The sequence below is a fragment of the Nelumbo nucifera genome, chromosome 4 (genome assembly GCF_055504915.1).
Source record: "Nelumbo nucifera cultivar China Antique chromosome 4, China Antique-T2T, whole genome shotgun sequence".
Lineage (NCBI taxonomy): Eukaryota > Viridiplantae > Streptophyta > Magnoliopsida > Proteales > Nelumbonaceae > Nelumbo > Nelumbo nucifera.
This window is the reverse complement of record NC_142652.1, coordinates 89,504,846-89,510,796: the sequence shown is the minus strand read 5'-3', so window position 1 is coordinate 89,510,796 and position 5,951 is coordinate 89,504,846.

Sequence of the window (5,951 nt, the reverse complement as noted above, 5' to 3'; positions counted from 1 at the left end):
ATCATGTCTTTCTTGTATTATAGATTTTCTTTATATTAAAACAGGGAGGCTTTAGATTGTCTATGTGCACGTGAAAAAATCACCTTGGAACCATCAAATCCGTCATAGAAAAATTCTGACTATTGATGGTGGTACTTGGTATGACATTGATCAACTTGTTTAAGTTGGTTAATTTCTTCTCTTACTGAGGGTGTCATGGCCCAAGTTGTGGAATTTTTGACTTTAGTAGAGGTATGGTGCTTTCTTGTTACTTCTTACTCAACTCATGCGAGATCTCACATCTTGCAACTTAGGAAACAGTTGCACAATTTAAAGAAGGTCTTTATCTATTTCTGCTTACATTCAAAAAGCAAAATCTATAGCGAACAGTTTGTCTATTGTTGCTGAACTTGTTCGTAAATCTGATTTGGTTTTATATATTCTAGTTGGATTAGGCAATGAATATGAGTCCGTTGTGACAGACCAGATGCGCATACCCTTGGTGTGCATGATATTATTGGCTATCTTTTGAATCATGCGAGTTGGCTCGAAGAGCAAGGACTTACGTCGCCAGATTCAGGTGTTTCATCAGCTGCTAATGTAGCTTGAGTGAAACTGAAAAATAATACAGGGTTCCAGAATTAGCAAAAAAGAATCTCAGAATATGTATGGCCACGGTAAAGGCCGAAGGCGAGGTCAACAACAAAACTTTTAGAATTATAATTCTTAACAAAATTACAACCAAAATTAGTTCTTTAATGGTGGACGAGGTAAGGCACCTCCAGTTATTTGTCAGATCTGCAACAAACCTGGACATGGTGCGCTTACATTTTTGCAAATAAGAGTGAGCGAAATTATGAACCTGCCGCCTACAATAGTCACACTGCACCTTCCTACAACAATGGTAATTCTTCATTTGATCCAACTTGGTATCTGGACTCTAGCACAACACATCACATGACATTCGATGCTGATAACATCCAAAATCGGTCGGAATACTAGGGTTTAGATCAGGTAATAGTGGGTAATGGCCAATGTTTGCAAATAAAACATACTGGCTCTTCATCTCTTCTCTTTATTTAGCATGCTTTCACATTGATTGATATATGCCATGTTCCTGCAGTCTACAAAAATTTATTGTCCGTTAGCAAGTTTACAAAGGAGAACGATATATTTTTTGAGTTTCACCATGACTGTTGCTTTGTGAAGAACTATACAGGAAAAATCCTGTTTCGTGGAGTCAGTAGAGGAGGGTTGCATTGCTTCCCATCAACAACATCCATTTCACACATCTCGACAACTGCACCTTCTGCTCTTGTCGGTGAATAGACAAATCTTCAAGGTTGGCATTAGTGTCTTGGTCATGCAACACTTTGTACGGTCCAACAAGTTGTCTCTCAGTATGGTTTACCATATTCTGGTCAAAATTCTAGTTTATTTGTTTTTGAATCTTGTCAAATGGGTAAGAGTCATCGCTTGTCTTTACCTTTGTCTTCGTCTAGGTCTCAGAGTCCTTTGAAACTAATTTTTTCTGATGTGTGGGGTCCTTCCCCAGTTAAGTCTAATAAAGGGTATTCTTACTATGTGTTATTTCTTGATGATCATTCAAAATTTTCTTGGATATATCCCTTAGCATGAAAATCTGATGTCTTTGAGGTCTTTTCAAAATTTAAATGCCATGTTGAATTGTTCTTCAAGTCCAAAATTCGTGTTTTTCAATTTGATTGGGGAGGGGAGTATCGCAAGCTCTCTTCTTATCTTGACTCATAGGGTATCTCCCATCGGGTGTCCTGTCCGCACACACATGAACATAACGGTACAGTTGAGAGGAAACATCGTCACATTATTGAATCCACTCTCGCTCTACTGTCTACCTCCAAGCTCCCCTTCTCCTCTTGGGCCGATGCAGTAGAGACAACCGTATATTTGATAAATTGGCTCCCGTCTCCCACTTTGCAAGGTTCATCTCCTTTTCAGAAGTTGTTTCATAAGACTACAGACTACACTATGCTACGGTGTTTTGGATGCGCCTATTATCCCCTTCTGCGACCATACAATGCTCATAAGTTCTAGTACCGTTCTTTGCAGTGTATTTTCCTTGGTTATAGTCATTTTCATAAAGGGTACATGTGCCTTCACCCGTCGACTGGTCGAGAATTTATTGCCCGCCATGTGATATTTGATGAAAGACTATTTCCTGGAATTCCTCCGGCTCCATCACCCACCAGTACAGTAGCTCAATCGGGATTCTATATACATGTACCTTCACATCTCATAGCATCTTAGGTCTCTCCGCCTTCAGTTCAGCCTCCAGATGCAGCACCTCTTCCTGATCGGACCACTTCCAGTTCGACTGATAACCCTTCTCCCGTACAAGCTCCTGTCCGTAGGCAGCAACGTTTTTGTACGATGGAGGATTTGTTGGCACACACACCAGCTGTACCACCACCCACTCGACAGCATCCTATGACCACTCGTTCTAAGGATGGCACTCTCCCTGCTCGATCACATCTCACCACTCGGTATCCCATTCCAACTGCCTTACTTAATTCTTTCTCCTCTAAAACGGAGCCCTGCTCCTATACAGATGCAGCCAAGTCTCCCCAATGCAGGTTGACTATGCAACTGGAGTTTGATGCTCTTTTGAAAAATCAAACATGGGATTTCATGTTGTATCATTCTTCCATGAACGTAGTTGGTACTAAATGGGTATATAAAGTTAAGAGGAAATCAGACGGTTCTTTGGAGCGGAACAAGGCCAGACTTGTTGCTCAAGGTTTTCATTAGGTACCTGGCGTTGATTTCACTGATACCTTCAGCCTGATAGTCAAACCAATAACTGTTCGTACCATTTTAGCTCTTTCCACTACTCATTGGTGGTCTATACGACAACTGGACATCAACAATGCTTTTCTTCATGGACTTATTGCAAATGACATCTATGTTCGCCAACCCAAGGGGTTTGAACATCTAGACTACCCAGACTATGTCTACAAGCTGAAGAAGGCCCTGTATGGACTCAAGCAAGCCCTTCGTGCCTGGTATTCTTGTTTGGCTTCCACTCTTCTTCATTTGGGTTTTCACAACTCTATGGCTGATCCTTCTTTATTTATTTACAAGAATACGTCTACTATTGTTTACATCTTGGTGTATGTCGATGATATCATTGTTACTGGCAATTCTCCATTTGCTGTTTCATCTCTCTTTCAGCAGATCTCTACTGTCTTTCCTGTGAAGGATCTTGGCACATTGCATTATTTTCTTGGTCCATCGTATGGACGCCCGAGTCTTGCGGAATAGAATGGGCGAATTTCAAAAATTTCTCTCCATCCTACTGGGAATCGTATTCCCTATTTTAGAAAAATCATATTTTTCAAGGATCAATCTTGAACTAAGAACCGAACCAGATCTGAAAGAAATCTGTAGGAGAGGGATATACCTGATACGGAGAAATAATATCTCCCAATGGAGGTGTTCACGCCCAAGGAAGGAACAAAAAACTGCTCCCACTGAAGATGGCGCCGTGCAGGATGGAGCAGGATCAACAACGTTCTTCAAAAGAACCAGATCCTTTTCAAGAATCAGTTGGATGGCATGTGAGCACTACTTCCAATCATCCCTTTCACAAAGGACTGATATCAAGATCCAATCTTGACCACCCCCACTGAGAACAGGAGATCGAACTGGCAGATATGGCGGCGGCAAGAAGGAGACGACAAGAGAGATTAAGCGCAGTAATGCTGAATTCTCTCTTCTGTGATTTCAGCTCTGAAGAGGATGTGAATATGTATCTACTAAAAGCTGCCGCCCCCTCCTCCTTTTATAAGCTTAGGAGTTGCTGATCTAAATCATATTTGGATCAGATCCCTTTAAGTGATAAGGGTAAACCCTTATCTTATCTGCAGATTAGATCAGGCCCCTCCTAATCCTATTAGTAGGTTTTCAGATCTGAATCACATTCAGATCAGACTCTCTGAGTGGATAGGGTTAAGACCCAATCCTATCTGCTAATCTAGTCTTAGAATTCGACCCTCATTTAACAGATCAAATCAGCCCAGTTCGAAATGGGCTTTAGGCCCAATAGGGTTATGTGCTCACTTAGCCTTACAAACTACTGCCCAGTTGGGCTTCCTTGTATGGCGTGGGACCCAAACATTGATATACACATCAACCACATGGGTTCAGCCCAACCTTTATTACAAGGCCTGGCCGAATACACTGTTATGGACAGTGCACCCCCTGAAACCCATCACATGGGCTCTATGGGCCCAACACTTACCCTAAGTGGTCTCTGGGCAAAGCCACCTTGTAACACCCAGGGACTGTGGGCAGATGCAAGATTAGCCCATCAGATATTACCCTCAATGGTCTTACACTTAACCTCTCAACCCATAATGATCAAACACTACTCGACAAGAGATGACCTCTCCCTCGGATGCAAGGAACAATGCTGCACTCTCTACTCACATGGATCTCGGGAATTAAAACCTTTTGCAAACGTTTGGAAACCATAATATATATACTTTTATATCTCATATAAAATATATTTTGCAAAACAAATCTCAATGATTGAAATCGGCTGCTGGCAGTCTTGGTTTCCATCAGAGAGAGTGCATCCCCGATCTTTACCTTTGTCCGACAAAGGGGTTGATCCTGTCACTATGATCACCCACTCAGATGAATTCTCAGACTGTCCCAACATATCGAGGTTTTGAACCCCGCTAAGGATCTCACTGATTGGCATATGAAAGACAGCCCAATCCGACACCTAGTGTAGTATCATAATCGAGTCTAGGGGTCAGGTGTAACTTTCCAGTTTTGCCCATCAATCTCCAAGGTCCAGGGCAATATTGGAAATCTGGTCCGATTCAAAGATTCAATTAATCCTACACTGCATGTGCCTTGGGTCTCACCCTAGCGGCTGAGACAGGCCACCCCAACATTTGGCAGCACACCAGTGTCAGTCTTGGTAGGATAAATCTCCCCAGACTTATCCAACGGCTGTGAACATTCTAAACTAACACGAGTCTCATAAGTGTCCAGTTTAAGGGTATTACACAGAAACGTACCACAGGAACATGAATCAAATATGTACTTTATTCATTTACAATAAATTCATAATGTACATCATTCTGATTGGAGCTAAGGGCATACAACTATCTAACAGCTCCCACTTGCACTTAGGTCCAATCTGGTACAAGCCGGAGTCTCATACTTTCCACGTGTTTCTCAAACACTTTCTGTGTCAGTGGCTTAGTTAATGGGTCTGCTACATTCTCCGTTGACGCTACCTTCTAAATCAGGATGTCCCCTCTACCAACAATCTCCCGCAGTACATGGTACTTTCTCTCGATGTGCTTCGACTTCGAGTGGGCTCGTGGCTCCTTAGCCTGAGCAATCGCTCCATTGTTGTCACAGAACAACGGGGTGGGTGATGTGCTGGATGGAACTACTCCCAATTCGTGAACGAACTTCTTCATCCACACGGCTTCCTTGGCAGCTTCACTTGCGGCAATGTATTCGGCTTCGGTTGTGGAGTTTGTTGTGGACCCCTGTTTGCTGCTTTTCCAGCAAACAGCACACGATCCTATCGTGAAAACATACTCAGATGTAGACTTTCTATCATCTGGATCTGACTGGAAATCAGCATCAGTATACCCCTGGATTTGTAGTGAGCTACCATCGAATACCAGACAAAACTCTTTTGTCCTTCGAAGGTATTTAAGTATGTTTTTCACAGCAATCCAGTGCTCCTGCCCTGGGTTGGCCTGAAATCTGCTTACCACACTCACTGCCTGAGCAATGTCAGGACGAGTGCACAACATGGCATACATGATGCTTCCTACAGATGAGGCATAGGGAACGTCTTTCATGCCCTCAATCTCCTCAGAGGTCTTGGGAGACATCTTCTTGGAGAGAGTGACTCCGTGCCTGAAAGGAACATTTCCCTTCTTGGAGTTCTCCATGCTGTA